The following is an 18,656-nucleotide window of genomic DNA, read 5'->3' on the forward strand; positions in this document are numbered from 1 at the left end:
GCGCTTTCCGTGAAAATGGCGAACCAGAATGGAAGAACCAGGCATCGTGATGTTTTTTTTTCTTCTTTCCACTCCCCCAAATGACCGCATTGCGAGTTGACTGCTCTAAAGTCTTCCCCATAAAAACGATGCCATCAGGTCGGATCGGTTTAGAGGAAGCTGTTACTGTGAACCAGCGAGCAGAATGGGGTAGCCGAGGGGCTGAGATGAATTTAAGCTTGACTTAGCGCCGGTGCAGATGCGAGAGATGATGATGCGGCTTATGCTGCGGTAACTGTTGAATGTTCGCCTTTCGCCATTTTCACTTCGCGCTCTCGGACGCGTTTAACCGGTTTACTTGCCGTTTTACGTTACGCTCCTTCGGTCTTTATCGCCCGCCCTAACGACGTGCCTGTCCGCAATTTTCCGCTTCACACACACACACGCACACACCCGTGGTGACCCGAGGAATGTGGGGCGTTTTGCTCCAGTATTTGCGGACGGCGAAAGACACATACATGTGTTGTCTTAATTAACGTTTTATCACCGAGCTGTACCGCCAGATGGTGCGACCGGCGAAAAGTGGTAGGGGGTTTACAAATGGAGAAAGCGCCTCCATCCGTCGACTGTTCCGGTTGATCGATTAGCTACGGAGCTTCGGTTCCGAACCGTTTGGTGTAGTTTAAGGTGACTCACTTTAAACCATATGGACGTATTTATGGTTCAACTCGATCTACCTTATGACTGTGTATATTTTGCCCCTTAAAGAGTCTGGTAACAAACACTTTGCACAGAGAAGGAGAAGCAGCCATACTTATGCCATAAACCTTTCGCAAAAAGTTTCCGATCCTGCCCGTTACATGCACGGGGCGCAATAACCTTAAGTTGCACAGCAGCAGTAAACGTTTCGGGATCAAATAAAACTTTACCCTAAACCCTAAACAGAAATCGCTTGACTTACTCCCTAATCGCAATCGTACTCACCAAGACACAAACTTTATCGATTGTACCACACACACACACACACGCCATTTGCAGTAAAAAGTGAAAGCATAAAGCGACCCAAGCTGACCAAGCCAAGGTAGACGTGGGTATCGAGGGGAAGGGCACTGCCTTTGAATTGACAAGAAACGAAGTTGTCGCTTTTATGTTTCTCGTTAGCAGAGGAAAGCCAATTGAAATGGGTTTGGAAGTGCCGCTTGTTACCTTTACCGTAGGACTTGGCAATGCGGTGAAGGGGAAATGGTTCTAATCGTATTTGTAGCTATCGGCGTCAATTTAATCTGTTATTCATGATGGTTCCTTCACAGAACTGTCAACAGATTCGATTATCGTTTAAACGGAAAAATCTATCTAGACAGTCCGTTGTATCTGGGAGAATAACTAGGTGCAGGTGTCGGTATGCGATAGCAACTTTCACTTGCAGTAAACTGTTATTGGCTTAGCGTATAATGTCTTTCAATGCCTTGCAATCCGCAGCGACGTGTATAAGGACAACAAAAGTGTTTAATTTGGGTTTTTTTTTTGTAATCATTGGTTATGGTTTTCGACTTGACAACTCGTTTTGACAATTCCGGTAAAATTGCAATCGTGTATTAGGAGCGAAGAATATATTAAATTAATTAACTTTAAATACAGCATTTAGACCTTTTGTCATTTTCATGAATTCGAATCTGAGCTTCATATACACAGATAAAGCTGTAATAATACATAAAGATGCACTGTTACAGATGCAATATAAAGGTTTCACGTGAAGTTGTATCGATATTACGAAACATGATAGAGAAAAAAGAGGATCGCTTTGATCGAAATGCGAATGCTTTTAAGGTAGTTTCCATACTTACATCAACGTATTGTCCCGATCCGCAACGCAGCGATGACGCAGTGCAGCGCAGCAGTTCCTGTAGGGATAAAACAAAAACAACAATAAAAACGAAGCCAATATAAATGACGGGGTATTAATAACGGTGCTCGAGTGATAGCACCGAATCAAGGTGTTCGGAAAACTGATATCAACAATAAAATATGATAGTCCAAGCCATTTACAACCATTAGCACCCGCATACCGACACACGAGCTCGCGCAACGATGCACAACGATCCATCTTTGGGTGGCGCGCACCAACCCACTGCACCAAAAGCGGGGGGGGAAAGCGAGTGTGAAGAACGATGTGAAAAATGTACCGCAATCCATCCATACTCGTGATCCATCACGACTACGACGACGACGAGGATGGGGCGCTAGGTACTGGTCACACCCTCCGCAGGAAGTCATCCGCGGCTTTCCCGAGCGATTTTCACCCAACACACACACACACACCGTCGAGACATCGTCCGTGCGGACCAGTAGCAGTAGCAGCAGCAGCAGCACGCCAGCATAAAACGGAGCAATCAGGCCAACATTGCAATATCATCCTTATCAATCGATTGCCATAAATCATCGCGACCATGCGGTGGGATTTTATCAGAAAACCGCCATTGCATTGCCAGCTCCTCCTTTAGCTCCTGTGGCCACTTTGCAGCTTTTCGATTTGCTGTTTGATCATAATGATGATGATGGGGTTCGGGACTTCGTTTTATCGGCGAAACGTGGTGTGGCGTGTGTGTGTGTGTGTGTGTGTGCGACGATGGTGACTAATGCACCAGCGGCATTCCGCAGTCTACTCCAGTTGGTCGGAAATGACTCAAGCTGGATTCATTCACTGACCAACTGTGTTGGCTGATGAAATAGTTAGGCACCCAGATGGAGCAATGAAAAGCGCCTCAGTTCGTTGTAAATTATGCTTTCACACTTCAATTCGGTCATTAAGGACACTCTAGTTCGGATATTCTTCTTGTTGTAGTATAACATTATCTAGCAGTTGTAGTAGTATTAGGTTTTTTTCTAGTAGTATTAGGGTACAAATGTAAGGACGGTTGTAAGGTTTATTACAACACCAATAACAAAAAAATGCCCTACCTTGCCCTGTTCTGTTCTAATCTAATCTTTCTATTGATAGATATAATTGATTTCTTTCATTCTAGTTTTTTTAGAATTTCTGAAAGCTCTTCGCTAGCGGATAAAAAACAGCATTTATTTTTCAATTTTCGCATTTAGGACAAAACATTGATCTGAAACAAGACAATCCCAATAAGGATATTAGACAATCCCAATAAGGATATTAATTACTTTGTACAGTCAAGTTACTAAACTACTTGCTAGCTGGTCTCTGTTACATTTGTATTTCTCGTTTTATCTCATACATTAATTAAATCCCAGAAGATGAGCTTTTCTTACAAATAGCGTAGCTGAAAGGATATTATAACAAAAAAATAATTATACACTTCCGTACCACCAAAGAGGGAATTCTATATAGCGCAAACAACAGCAACTCAACATAAGAACTGCATTTATTGGCAAATGATGCACATTCTGCGAACAACAACCAGCAACAATGCGAACCACTGAGCACACGATGCAGCGTGCATCGAATTAACATTTCACTCCTACACATCAGGAAAGTTCAAACAGTTTGCGTTACATCCGAGCAGCTGCACATACACATGTTATGTACACACATGCGCTTGCCCACATGTGTGCCGGAACGTCGTCGATGGCATCGATGGAGACTTTCGACAGTTCCCTGGCAAGAATTCTCAACGCAGCTAAACGCATCAAACCAACTTGTTGTCCTTTCTCATCCGCATCAGAAAACCACCTCTCCCCCCGAGGGCGGGGGGAGGGGGGAATGTTTGCTTCAACTACAAACAAACGTTCCCGAAGGGCACGTTTCTGTTAGGCGGAGTTCACCCAAGCAAAGCCAACGGAGTGTATGACGATCATCATGTGCGTCATTTTACACAAACACTGTTCCTTGCATCCGATCAGAAGGAACTGTTGACACTAGTGAAATTACATTTTCCACGAAAAAGGGTGAAATGCCATAAGTCAAAAGATTATGGGACACATTCCGGAACGTGCAACGTTCAAGGCACTATTAGCGTATGAAAATGGATCACATATAAGCTTAAGCTGTGAGAATGATTTGGCACAATGGATTTAACTTATCACTAAAGAGACAAAATCGAATCGAAAAAACCCAGAAAGACCTAAGAATTGAATGCTTTTGTCAATTAGACTATTTATTTAACCGATAATTTCTTGACTTTTTTTTTTTAATTATTTGCATCGTCGCGTGCCGGTTTTAGACGAAATCCCAGATTTCATATAGTTGACGTTGAAGTTATCGAATGGCAGCATAAATATTTCCAGTTTAACGCATCGTTAAGCATCCAATTGAAGATCAATAGTGCGCTGGTCAGCACTAAATAAACGTCCGAATTGTTAAACCAGTTTATAAAAATAAGCACCGAAGTGGTTTCTTCTGCACGAATGGTAATCGTGCGAGAAATGCGTGTTACCTCTCCATTTTCCAATCAATTGTTTAGTATTTTTTCCTCGATATGCAAACAGAACATCAAACAAAATCACCCCTCGGTCTACGAATGTCTCTATAGTGTTAAAAGTATATGCTTCGAGTGCAGTAAACACTCTACCACATGCACGCATGCGGTGAATTTACGGCCTCGGATTACGATTACCTGGCCGAGCTGGCCGGAACCGGCAACCACCGGTCTCTGATCGAATTCTCTGTTAGAAGTGGATTGGTTTTCAGCCACAACATTTTGTGCGGTTTTCAGACCGACCCCTCCCCCAAAGGCCACACAGTCACAAAACATTGTTTCGCCAGCCAGCCTTTAACCGCACTCATTTCGCAAATAAGCCGATGGCTGGCTGCCTGCTGCTTTCAACACGCTTTTCCTGTGTGTACGTGTGATGGACAATCCTAAACGAATGAAGAGAGAATTTGTGTTGGAAAACCACAAACAATTTACTAATTTCGGTTGCTGTGGTGTGGTGTGGTGTGTGTGTGTGCTTTTAGTACCAGCATTGCGGAGTTGGAGAATGCTCCCAAAGAGTTGCTTTTTGTTCCAGCAAACTTCCTGGTGTGCGTGTGTTTGTCGAACTTTTGGCAGCTCCATCGTTGTTCCTTTCTTTGGTTTGTTTTTTTTTTATTTTTGGTGCAAAAGTCAAAGTAACTCCGTTTGCAAAAGAGCATCCCATTCCATTTCGAATGTAAATAAGTGCACACATCCTCCGACTTTGCGCTCATGAATTATGCGAGCATACATTACCGCGCATACGAGGAAGCTTTTACTTCAAACACGGAGAGCGCCGCCTCGTTCATGTCAAGCACTAGCTTATCAAAATGGTGGGGGGGGGGGGGATCGAGTGTGGTAAAACAATGGAAGAGAAGAGAGAAGGAGGAGGAAGTTCCGAAAGGAGAGGAAGAACACACGTATCCATCAAACAGCATTAAAGTTCAACATGGTACCATTCTGCTACTGTAAAAGGTTTAACTTTGTAACACTCATTAATCTTGCGCATCATGGCACCGGGATGCCGTCGCCATTGCTAGCTTTAAGCCTGAACCGAGGGCGAGAAGGAAGCGAAAAAAAAATCGGTCGACGCACACACACATTTCCTTCGCCGGATCGAAAGCAACCGTTTCAGTCAGACACGATCCGTGGCATCCTGTCGTGGCAACGCAGCTGCGACTGACGTCGTGGTCGTTGGTTTCCTGCCATTTTGGACGCTGACGGTGGCACCACAAGAAGAAGATGATGAGAAGCAGCAGCAGCAGCTGAACTTTACAGAATTGTGTTTCGTAGCCCCAATGCCAGCACCAACTCCAAACCCTGGAACGGATGCTGCTATCATTGGCCATATGCCCAACGTTCCTCTCTTTCGCTCTCTCTCTCTCTCTCTCTCTCTCTCTCTCTCTCTCTCTCTCTCTCTGTCTCGCGTTAAACCCATGCTCTCAGCGGTATGAGGTGGTCGAGGGCACGAGAAAAATGCGTTACAATCATTCTTCGGACGTTAAGCAAAACTGGAACTCGCGTGAAATGGGTTGTCATTTATCAGTCAGTCCCCTTTTCCTGCTTTATCCTTTGGCTCTCTCTCTTTCTCTCTCTGTCCCTCTCGCACTCGCTTCGGTAGCTCTAGTTAGCATTTTCAATTTCTTGGATCAAGTTTTACGCTACATTTTTTTTGTCTTCCACTAGCATCAAGCACCAAGGCTCCGAGCTGAGAATGGATGTTTGTTAGTTATGACGACGAAACTGCACCGATCGGTAAACCCGATACTAACGGTGCGAACGATAGTCCAGTACTTTGTTTGTGTGTACTGAAATCTTGACTATTTATTCATTATTATATGCGCGTGGAGGCGTAAAGCTTTACCTTAGGCGCACGATAACAACTTTCATTTGTGACAAATTGTCGTTGGGTTAGCGCCTTGTCTGATGTCCTGAAATTTGCAGACATCGAAAAAAATATATCTTTGGAATGGATAGATTAAATTGATTGAATTGTGTTATTTCTATTTAAACCATATTTTAAAGTGTTTGATAAATATTTCTGCTGCCACAGTGCACGTTAATTCTTTATTCTACATAAAACATAAACACCCTTCTAAAAGCTTTCTCTGCATTAGTGGGGTTACGCAAAGAAATGTCTCGCTTGCAAATGCTAGATAGAATATTATTTGCAATCACAGAATATCAATAAATCAATTTTATCACCGTTACTGCCTCGTAACGCCTTTTCCTGTAGGATCCTAGACGATTTTCGAAGCGAGAGAGTTTCTGTTTTCTGCTCTCTTCTTACTTTTTTTATGTTCCTACTATCTGTCCCAGTCAGTAATACGTTTTTGTTTTTGAAAATTGTCACTAGGACACTTTGTCGAAGCGCAATGGCAAAAAATGAAAAATCATTCATTTGAGTTTCTTCATTAAATAAGTTGTGCAGTATACAATAAAAACCAAAAAAACGCCCATCAAGAAATCGCGATACATTACAAAAACAAAACAGATTACGTGCAATTCGAAGAATTTCGGTTTCTTCCATATTCAAATGCTTTTTTGTCATTCTTGCAGAATTCCGAAAACAATACAAAATTAAATTTAGAATATGAAACAAAATTACAAGTTTTATCAAAAAACATTTTTCAAGAGTATATTAATACCTTAATAAAAAGATGGTTTTGATAAAAAATAATATTTTACTAAATCAATCAGCACCCACTATCATTTGACCTATCGTAACAGTTACTACGGAAATTTATTTTACATTCTCCTCAATGTGGTCTTAATTGACAATCTTTTACAACCATAAATACCATAAATTTGTAAAACATACAGATCACTCATCTCTTATCTCTTTACAAAGCACACACTTTATCTGATATCTGAGTACTAATCAAAATAAATTTTAAAAAAATTATACACTATTTTCGATGGAATAAAAGACAAAAAAGTGGATTAAAGACACTTCCAATCCTAGGGTGTTGGAGATCTTGCTTTAACCTGTTTAGTCGATTGAAAACTGTTTTAATTTAGTACAGCGTATATTAAGTTTGTGCGGGTCTTTTACATTATTGTAATATAATTTAAATTGAAAACAATTTCTTCTTAATTTATCTGGTTTCACAAACAATCTATTCATCTTTCTATAATATTTAAACGTATCCGATAGGGCGAAAGATACGACTAGCAGAATCGATTTTAAAGTTCAAAATAGATTCGAAAATACCCGCAGTTCCCGTGCAAACACAACACTTAAAGTCCACGGAAGCAATTGTCAAACAAACTTCAAATAAAGAACTCTCAAACACATTCACGTTCAATCGATCCGCAGCACTGTACCTCGAATGCATCTTCTTCCTCCGCATGCATGTTACTTTCAGCTGTTAAAGCAGACAACTTCCCTTCTCACTTACCAACCACGTTCCGCGTTTTATGATGAACTCATCCCCCCGAAGCAATGGCGTTGCAGCACAGCCAACAGCACACCTACCGTTGCTTTCACGTATTCGTTCGGCGAGAACGCTCGCGGTGTCACGAAATTCTTAACTTCCCATCGTAACACCACTTCTCGGTCCTTCCAAATGGCCAAAGTTTGTGCCCTCGAAAACTCGCAACTCGCAAACTCACCCGTTCGGAGCGAGAGCATTCCCAGATCGAGCACCCTTGGCTCAACTATTCCAACGCTGTACTGTCAGTACCATAGCTTGGTGTTTTCCACTTCCGTGTTTGCCAGTGTCAGTTGCATTAGCTGGCATTCTCAGTGTCACTGAAGAGCAGGAAGTTACATCTGGATCGTACTTCTGCGGAAGGTGATTACAGAAGCGCATCGCGTGCCCGGCTAATTTCGACCCTCGCAATATGCATGACCCCGTTCCACCACCGGAATGCCCGGTAACGAACGTACGAACGACGATTGACTTGCGAGGCAGGCTCTCGCTCTCACTAACTGGCGGAAGTGAGTCGAGTTCCCGAAGCTGCTCATTTCACTTCTCATTTCGGAGGATGATGGTTACTGAGGTTCTGGCCAACTTTGATCGTGCTTTTAGAAGAACGTTGCCTGCCATTGCCTCGCTCCACGGTACATCCCGAAACCTGGCCAGATTTATGAATACAATTCACTTTACGTGGCTACAATCGGATTTTAACAGCACCCAGGCCCAAGCCACCGGCATGTAAATAAAGTGAAAGAACAATTGAGAAATGAGAGATAAAGTTAAACAAAAAGCTTAAAGGTTCCTTCCGTTTGTGGCAACTGTGGATGCTGCTTCCCGGCTCCCTGCTCACTACCGCACGCTCCGTATTATCAAAATCACGGTAACAACCACGAAGTCCGCCTGTCCATGCGGTCATAAAAGCTGCTCCCGAAATCTTAATGTAACGACAGGGGCTCTAAATCTTTATCGCAGTTACTGGTACTACTGGGAAGGAATACTGAGGGCGATTTCCGTGGTGGTGATGTAGCTATTATGCTACGCGTATGCAGGACCATTTGAAATTGCTTACCATTAGCTTTGATGGGTTTCTAGTTAGGAGCAAGCGCATCAAACTTTTAATATGAAAACACTTTTATTACCAGTGCGCAGAGCTTTGCGGGATGCTTCATGCTTTGACCAGGAAGCTGGTAGCCGGGGGCAGGATTTTAGGTACTCTAGGTACTGTTATCGGTTGAAGTGTAGTTTTAAAAAAATCACCAAAAGTATATGCACATAAATTAAAGAAAAACTTCCGGCTTTTATTCGGTTTTCCTTTTATTTTCCTTAGCTGGCTTTCTTTTTTGCTAAAACGAAACTTTTTGGTTTCATAACTTAACGAACTTCATAAAATTCAATTAAAAAAAAGGTAGCAAATGACTCCATTGTACTGCGGCAAGGTGGCAGTTCCCCTCCAAGATCCCAGGAAGAAAACCACCGCATCGGTGGCCATCATAAATGGTATAAGCTTGGTTATTCGGTTTCGGAGCGCATAATAAATGTCGACAAGTTAAACATAGACCGAGACCGTGTGGCGGGACCGTATCTTCTTTCAGAAGAAAATCCGGCGAACTGCAGAGACTTCCCTCCAAGAACACTATATGCTCGTACACACACACAAGGAAATTGTTCACACATTGAGGCGGCTGGCAATGTCGCTTCAACGTCAGCCTTCGGCACGTTTCCAGCTTTCGCCTCCGGTGGTGCCAAAGTGCATTCATTACTCGTGGCTTCTTACCCTTCCAGGACACCCTCCTGGCAGGGTGGAAGCGTGTTGTGGTCGTGCACTCTAAAAACTACAAAACCATAAGCTCCATGCTTTGCATGCTTAAAGGAAGATGCCAGGGTTCAGGCATCGAGCGGTAGATTATGCCAAGCAGGTCCATCGTGTGCCATGTTGGTTTGCGCGTGTGTCACTTGAAAGAAAATTAATTTTCTTTTAAATGTGTAATTCCACTAAACGTTTGCTACTTCCAAACGTATGATAATCAGAAATGAATTGTTTACAATAACGAAAATCGCGATCGATCACGGTTGAAACCTATTGAGCTATGAACCTGGTTCCTTCAAGAAGAGCATGGAAACTATTGACCATACGTTTGGCAAATTATGTGCAACTGAAGCCCCCTTTAGTTAGAATCTGGACAAACAAAGTAGTAAAAGCGTAAATAAACAGCTGCCTAAATCATGCCAAACTTACAGAGGATCATTGGTGGACAAATGAAGGACAAAATCCTTCTCTGTAGCAACCTTTTTTTGTACGATTTTTTGCCACACTTTCATATCCCATCCCAAGTCATCATCTTACGGGCATATTTATCTCCGTAAATAAACCAAGTCCTTCCTAAATCAATGCCTCTATGAATGGCAAAGTCAAATCTGTAGCCTGATATTTTTTGAAATGCAATTTGACAATATTTTTTACCATTAAACAAAAATACATTTACAATTAAAACGCTGTCAACAGAATTGCAATGTGATCACGCGCTGCAGTGATTAAAAATGTTCTATCCTATGAACTGGGAATGGGACTTTATCAACGAGAAACAGCCGCTATTATTCAGTCATAAATATGCCAACTTTAACCAAGACAACACTCGACTCCATAAATATTTGTGAGCTTGCCAAAAATGTTGATACAGATTTCCTTTTATGGTGAAATTAAATTATGGTTTTATCGAAATTCAAACTGTAAAATCCAATTTTAATTTGTTTCGTAAAGATAAAACCCCGAAAAGGAACGGCAAATCCTGATGATGACAAAAGAGATCATACAATAAAATGTTATTATTAGCTTTGATTAACCTTCTTTCTATATACTTGAAAACTTTATTTAATTTTAAATGGAAATGTCACACATCAGTACCAGAAAACATGGAGATAATGCATTTTTCATGTTTCAATAGATTTAACAAACTTTGAAAGCATCATGAAAACACTCTTTTCTTGCAATCAGGACAAGCCTACTATGTGTCCTTCGAAGGAGGTCAACCCAAGCTCACCTAGAGGACACCGAAGGCTGCAGCATCTCTTTTATGCCTTCTCACCACTGGACCGCTTGCAGACCAAGCGACGTACCAAACGAAACTCAATCCTCGGGATTCTGGGAAAATCCAGAACACCGGGAATCGACGATAGTGTCGAGATATTACTGTGACACAGTTTGCTGCGGCTTTCACACCACAAGCGACTGTACTAATTTTATTTTAAAATTATACCTGCTGCAAAAACGGCGCACCAGGCACAGCGTTGCACCGATAAAGGGGGTTGACTGTTGCCAATTGGATTATCAAGTAAAAGTTAGTACATCCCAGCCCGCCACAGAGGACTCGCAACAGGGTTCCGGTTCCGTTCCAGTGTTCCATTATCTTGTTACGCTGCTTCTGCCAGAACGCCGCCACCGTATGATGGACATTGATCTTCTGCTTCTAGTGTTAGTTAATCAATCCTGCTCGAGCGTGTATGCCGTACATTGTGCATCTCATGCACACCTCACCAGTACATGCATGCCCGCCGTACCTGCGGCTCAACTTTCGCCAATCGCGTCTGCTACCGACCCGAAGGCCACACGGTACACACGCTCACGTGCACAAGTTGCACAATTTCATCCACCAACGCGTTCGCTAGTAATTCATTTGATTTGATTCAATTTCGTCCTTCGCCTCGGCGCCGGATGGGGGTTGTCACAGAGGCGGACAGGAAGTTTGGAAAATTTCATCCCCTCGACGAGGAACGGCGGCGGATAAATCCCTATAAATAGCAGCAGCGCCCACAGCAGCTGATGTTGTTAGGGTTCCGATACATGAGTTCTGTTCTATTTTTCCCAGTTTTTTCATCAATCATGACAGATTTATGCATTTTCGAATACCTCGAAAAAGGGATCGAACTTCAAAAGAGGTATCAATTTTTTAACCATCTGTGTTATCCAGGTTAATTAACTTGTTTTTTATGTTTTTTTTGCCACAACGTTCACCTTTCCCATTTACTTACGGTATCCTCGTAACACATTCTTTTATGAGCTTTTACTTTTTTTATTCACCTTTGTAATGTAGCTGTTTTATGTAACACTTTTCACTTCCAATCTCGTCACTACCGTGTTGTGTAAAGTGTAAAAGTGGACGTGTAACTACGATACCACTTCAAGTGCCACAGTAAACCACACATTGACCATCATCATAGCATTTCTCGCCAAGAAGGGCGGAAACACTATTCGTCCTGTCAGCGACCGAGGCCTACGACTGACACTTGTTGGCCATTTCCGTTCACATTCCGTTCATTTCCCTCATACTGCGGATAAAAAAACCGTCCATGGTCGTCCTGGTTTTTCCCGTTCGTTCTGTCAAGTGTATGTGTGTGTGTGTGTATCCTGGAATGTACAAAATGAAATGAAATATGCTTCCACCGGGGAGCTTCGGCTTTCACTTTCCGTCTCGCCTGAACGAATGGGGTCGCCTTATCAATCCGGGTTTTCATTCATGCTCGGTGCTCGGTGCTATTGCCAAACGCCTACGGCTTCATCATCGGTTGCGTAGGGGGACTCGTCGGCTGGGACTCGATGAGTAAAAGGCTAAATTTAATTGTCCTCAACCGGAACCGCATGGTGGCCGGACCGGACACCACTCCTATCGTCGGCCACTCGTTCGTTCCTAGAATTGTTCCGGGTTTCCAGCTTCAACTTCAAAAACCCGATAACCGTGTCACGTACAATCATCATCTCGCCACACACAGACCCACAGGACGATAGACGGTAGGTCGCATTTGGGACACACTTTTCCTGTGCTTCGAGTGGTGAAATCAGATGTAATGGTTGGGAAGCGTGCACGAGCGAGGCCGCTTTAAGCGTGACTTCTTCTGCGTGCCTCCTACAAAGTAGCTGATAAACATGGACCAAATGGATGGTCCGGAATTTTCCAGCAAAACAATCAATGGCGCCTGTCCGATATTAACAGCGTAAAAAAAAACCCAACATAAACAACATCAAGGATGCCCCTTTTTGCCCCGTTTTTTTTTTGTTGCTTTTGTAAACAATTCATTTCGGACAGCATGTTTCCATTTTCCGTCCCTGTCGATACGGCAGATAACGCCTTTCCCATCGATGGACGGCGGTCAGTGGGTTTTCTTTTTGTGTTTCCTTTTACCATTTTTCTTTTATCCCTCCGCGCCCATTTTATCGCTTTTCTATTTAATGTTTACTCTTCACTGCTGATGGGGAAGAAACTTTTCACTAACTCCATTATTATTGAACGAAATATTTTGAAAAAGATTACGTTACACTTTGGAGTTTTGGGGAGGTCATTCGCTGTAGCTACGTGGGAGCTTCTTAGAGGTTGTTAAAAGGATGGTGGCCTAAAAGAGTCAAGAATGATGTAGTTTATATCCTTTTGGACGGCGTAGGTGTATCGTGATTAATGGAAAGATGAAACTGTTTGCAAAAGTAAATACCCGGCAAACGACACCAGCTTGCTTGTTATTCTTATGTTGATATGCATTAAATGTTCAAGTTTAGTACCTATGCCTTTGAGACAGATGAATGATGCAAAGGTTAAAGGACCACAAAACATCAAGCGTTCTGCGATACTAAGGGAGCAATTAGGTATTATTTTTCAGGAACAGAATCAAGAATCTTCCATTATATACTTTTTTTTCAAAGTCGATCTCCTTCGTAACATAAAATCTATTGCACCTCAACGCTTTTTATGGATGTTTTTGAACACTTTATCTACTACACTTCATTTACTAGTTATTTCCGTGTGGTTCTTGTAAAATTTGTTGATTTTAATTTGATAACAGTCTTTAAAAGCTATTTTTAAAGCAACATTGTTAAAACCAACGCATTTAAAATGCCACCAAAAATTAAAAAATAGGAAATTTTAAACAAGGAGTCCACGTGAGTACATCGAGAAACTGTGCATCTATTAAAAATATTTTAATGTTTTTATAACAGATGATCGAGCAATAAAATAAACCAATTTTACGGACCAGTGGGAAGAGTGAGAATCATGGGAATGCCATGATTTTTTTTATGTAATTTCAATTAATTGTATCCTGATATTCTTGAAAAGTTGAAGTCTAAAATGAAATATTCAAAATAAAACTCTGAGTCTGATAGCGGTTTCATTAAAAAGAATCTCTAAAATGAGTCTCTTTCGTGGCCTGAATTAACCATAAGTTTTCCCTTTGAGAGTATTGCGCATAGAATCCGGCTATTGTTCTGTATCTGTCATCCTCTGTGGCAGCTTTCAGATGACAGAATAACGCCGTATCCTATATTCCAGAGCCTTCCAGGGAGGAATAACGTTTGCATAAATTACTGTGCACCGACTAGTTTATTTCTGTTTACGCATAGAAACCAATAATTTAAGCTAATTTCATAACAATCCAACTTAACACGGGACCATTGAAAAGCTCCAAATTGAATACCCGATACCGAAATCACCCAATTTGCTGGTGTCGGTAACGAGGTAGCGAGCGCGAGATAGTAATCATGGAGCTCCATAAAATCTGCACTCGGGAGCCGTACCGTACCGCACGACCAGACGCCAGGCAGCCGGTACGCCGAAATCACCGCCAATAATCCGCACCCATTCCGCACTGCATACTATTGACAAAGTGAAATCAATTCGATCGAAATTGCGGCGAAATCCCGCAACCTTTGAGCCCCACCCCGCAAAAGAACGGGGATGTAGGGGTGGAGGGTTGTAAATTTACTTTGCATTACAAAAACTAACAGCATCACCGCGGGGTGTTCGTGTTCACACCGTGTATTAAGGTGTGCCAGAACCACCCCCACCACCCCTCCACGGATAGCGAGGGTGGGCAAAAGAGAGCACTAAAACCGTAAAAAAAAGATCATCCTTTTACTTCGAATCAAACAGCACCACCACACCGTAACATTGATCCGACTCCGTCCGGTGATTGTGGCGTGATTGTGTATGTGTGTGTGTGTGTGTGTGGGCTGGTTTGGGTTTTGGAATCCCTATCCCGGTGTACCGCTCCGTAGTGCGTCGTGCTGTGATTTGGCCGGAAGGTCGGTTTTTTCTTCTTGTGGCAAAAAGGAACAACAAAACCCCGAACCGAACCGACAGGATAGATAAACAAAGCAAATGAAACAATGTGGCGCAATGTGTGGTGGCCTCCGGCGGGTAGTTCCGAGGCGGTGAAATCCGTTATTGGATCGCGTGAAAAATCGCGAAGGGCGAAAGTCGATTCCGGTTCAAATAGGATAAACATTGTTCCGCCCTTTGTTCGTCGTCAGTCGGCCTGCCGGCGGCAAATCGTTGACGTTTTGGCGCGCTTTTGAAGGTTCATCGTTCGAAACTCGACTCTTGCTGATGCTGTTAAGAAGAAGAAAGCCTTTCGGTGATCGACGTTTTTTTTCTCTTCTTCTCGGCTCCGCTCGTAAGTTAGTTCGCTTGCAACACTTGAACTGGATCAACGGCGCTCAGATGAGACAAAGACTAACACAACGCAAACGCCCGCATGTAAACGATATGCTGGAAACTGAAGCTATCAAGGACTGTCTGTGGACGATGAGCAAATGTGGGAACAACGAGCAGCAGCAGCAGCAGTCGCCGATCAAGGGGCTAGGTATCGTAGGTTGAAAGCTTCGCCCTGCTGTGTGCGTGTGGGTGCGCCAACTCCCACTGGCATCGAGGCGTTAGAGGTTGTGGCTGCAATGGTTTCCCACCCACCGACTCGCTCTCACTCACTCTCTTCCTTTTCTCTGAGACTTTCAACCTTAATGCGAAATGGACGGTTCGGTTACTCATGGTGCCACCAATTCAATCTGAAAGCCTCTTTATCCTATATCGCGTGAACCTACGGGAGGCTGGTTGCTTCATGAAGATTTATGTTGCAAATAATTGAGAATGAAAATTTAAATGGAAAAAAATGGAGAAATCAATGTTTATGCAATATCAAAGTGAAAGTAAGTCTTTTCTCAAACTGAAAGTGAAAGTCTTTTCTTAAACTGAATATATATGTTGATGTTAGGGGTAATTTGCTATTATTCTTTCGATTAAAACAACTTACTTAAAATGTTTAAAGGCATGGTTGACCATAACTAAAAACATGATTAAGCCAATCGATATACTTCAAGGGTTGAGGTATTTTATATTTTATTCAACTATACTTTTTACATTTTTTTCGTTCATGCTTATCTTTTCAAGAGTATTGCATGAAATTTTAGTATGAATCGAAGCAAAAACAACAATGTTATTGAATTTTGAATAATCTTACAAAATTTATTTCGCTACTTTTCCCAAAATCTTCGTTTTCAAAGTTGCTTTTTTTAACATATTTAAGGACGGACGCTTGTTTTCAAAGTTGCTGCCTATCGTAGCATAAAAGCTACTGGAACGATCGATTTTTTTTGTATTCTAGATTTTTTTTTAAATATGTATAAACAACTTTCTGAGACAAAATAATGAAAAGCATAACTTTTCCTACTTCAAATATCTATAAAAAGTCATGCAGTTTTGAAGACACGTCTTTTCTAATTTGTAGCCATAGTCATAGTTGTTTGAAAGAAAATCTTCAAAAATAACCCCCTTTTTGGTCCGAATCAACCTTAGCCCAGCGTTGAACCAACGATTTATGTGATAAATTCGCATTCTCGGAATTATTTTAACCAAATCATATTCAAATCAAACAATAAACCTTCACAAAATGGCCGTCTTTTTTTTATTACCGTTCAACGCACTTTGATGTGCGACGTCAAGATGAATAAAATGCAGCCAAATAATAACTTTTTCCCCACCGGTAACGAACGAATGTCTGTCTATGCAAATCACGTTCCCATAACCGATGGGACCGTTGCGGCTTTTCGGCAAACCCGACAGCCGTGCGTTTTGCGTGCAGATCACCGAGCGGCCATGAATAATCCCCACCCACAACGACACCAGGTGCAGCTAGCATCGAATTGAACATTCAAACATCAAAATAAGCCCGACCCGAGCCCCGCTTTGGTTTGCATCGAGTGGTATATGGGGTTTAGATTCTCAACCAACCAATCAACCCCCTTTCCGTAGTGCTGGCTGGTGTGGTAGTGATTTACCGACGCAAAAACCCGATATTGATGGTGGAAACGATGGGGATGTGATTGGTAAACCTCAAACCGTCACTCCATTTCCACGCACATTCCCCTCACACAATTCCTGCCATCCAGATCACCATGCCATGTGATCGTTTCATCCCCTGGCGTGGTATAATGAAATTCACAATATTGAACAGACAACCACAACGACGACGACAACAACAACGGCGCGAAGAAAAGGATGACCACAAAGGGATGCTGCCGAGCTGATATGCATAACATCCATGTTTCGATGTCAGACACCGACTGAGAACAGTTTCATTTCTCGAAAAAAAGAAAACATTTGAAATTGTGACGTACCATGCGCCTCCATCGAGCAACCAGGCGTCTCCATTGCACCCTCGAGCGCGACCAGGCGTCTCCATCAGGCGATGCAAAAGCACCCCATTGCCTGCTAGAGGTAGTCAACAAGATGTGTATAAAATATGTAATGTACACCACCAGACATAACCACGTCCACGTGCTGGCAGTTTCTGGGAATCGGTTACTTGGTATTGGTACTTTGCTTGAGGAACCCCGTCGCACCCTTAACGATACCTCTCGCTACCAGAAACAATGTTCTCTTTCCCTCGAAGAAAAAATAAACGTCACTTTCGGAAGCACCCAAAACACCCCTTGCAAATGCCGTGCTGCCCGTGCTGCCCGTGGTAAAAAGTGTCTGCCAAGAGCACTTAGGGATGCGAGATAAGTGGCCATTCAGATTGCCACTTTTCAAGACTTCCCGTCGATGATAAGCAAGGGGGTTGCGAGTGGGGTGGGTAGATAATGGGTTTCGTCATCTCGCGGGCTCACGCCAGCCAACGCTAACATTCTAAAGTTGCACCACAACAACAGCGCACTGCTTGGTTTTGATTGTTTTCCAGCATTTTTTTTCTCTCTCTCTCTCTCTCTCTCTCTCTCTCTCTCGCTTCCTTTTCCCCTTACTAGCGCTGATGGCATTCCGGATTCAATGCCACCTGTAGGGAATGGGAATGGAAAGTTAGATCATAACTCAAACGTTTAATATTAAAACAGAAATGATTGATGACCGCCAAGGTAGGGGAATGGGGGTGCAAAAGGTACAAGCAGCAGGCCACAAACGGCCTCCAGCGAAGTGTCGCTTTCTGCGAATCGTGCATTAACCAGCGCAGAAGCATAAGCGTGAGGTGAAAAAGCATTGCTGAAAGGAGTCCAATTCGTTACGTCGCTACGTAGTACGATAGCACGTACGGCAAGCGGAAAGATAATCCATTCAATGGTTATATTCGACTTCAGCATCACCTCTTGCACGACACCGTACGTACGTACGCTTACGCTCGGTCTGGCCTTTTGTTGGCCGCCACGACACGTATTCTCGCCCGAGACCGAACACTAATCCTGTTCCAGCACCTCCTCTCTCGTTCGCTTCCTCTCCACTCATCACTTGTTGAGAAAGGAAAATACAACATCGGCACGTAATCAACACCAACAACGCAACAACGCACCGCAACGAATGTCACGCGCGAGTGCGCGCGCTCTCCGAAACCCCGTCACCGGAACGATTATGATATTCCATGCGGCACAATTCCGTGGATAATCGTCGCATAATGTCACACGCGTCTCTACGTCTCTCTGCTAGGCCTGCTTGGCACGGTTTCCACGGTTTTCGCAACGCTACGAGAAGTGAACAAATGCAACTAACAGCGAAGCAGCTCGTTAGTCGTGATAGCACTGGCGTGGCATTTGGAA

The 18,656-nt window shown here is 42.9% G+C and overlaps 1 long non-coding RNA gene across 1 annotated transcript in view; it reads right to left on the minus strand.

Annotated features, from left to right (window-relative positions):
- Window positions 1-1,824: 1,824 nt before the first annotated feature.
- Window positions 1,825-18,656, minus strand: part of LOC125954145 (uncharacterized) — a 32,926-nt gene continuing 16,094 nt past the window's right edge. Inside the window, exon 3 of the long non-coding RNA XR_007469016.1 lies at window positions 1,825-1,880. This is a non-coding gene — a long non-coding RNA (uncharacterized LOC125954145). The remainder of the gene's footprint in view (window positions 1,881-18,656) is intronic.

Source organism: Anopheles darlingi, chromosome 3 (assembly GCF_943734745.1).
Source record: "Anopheles darlingi chromosome 3, idAnoDarlMG_H_01, whole genome shotgun sequence".
Classification (NCBI taxonomy): domain Eukaryota; kingdom Metazoa; phylum Arthropoda; class Insecta; order Diptera; family Culicidae; genus Anopheles; species Anopheles darlingi.